Source organism: Cystoisospora suis (assembly GCF_002600585.1).
Source record: "Cystoisospora suis strain Wien I chromosome Unknown contig_8418, whole genome shotgun sequence".
Lineage (NCBI taxonomy): Eukaryota > Apicomplexa > Conoidasida > Eucoccidiorida > Sarcocystidae > Cystoisospora > Cystoisospora suis.
Genome location: NW_027161198.1, coordinates 1 through 223, shown reverse-complemented (window position 1 = coordinate 223; position 223 = coordinate 1).

Here is a 223-nt window from a genome sequence, read left to right as displayed (position 1 = left end):
CTCTTCCTCTTCTTCTTCATCTAGATCTATCCAGTCGTCCACGTCAAAGACTAGGGGAGAGAGAGATCTCGAGTTGACTTCGGATGTCTTTTTAGACTTTGTTTGATCTATCCATCGACGATCTCTCGAGAAAGGCCGGGGAGAAAGAGACACAGAGACAATCGATTCTTCGTCTCTGACGATCGATTCGCCTTCCTCTCCTTCTCTTTGATCTCTTCTACTT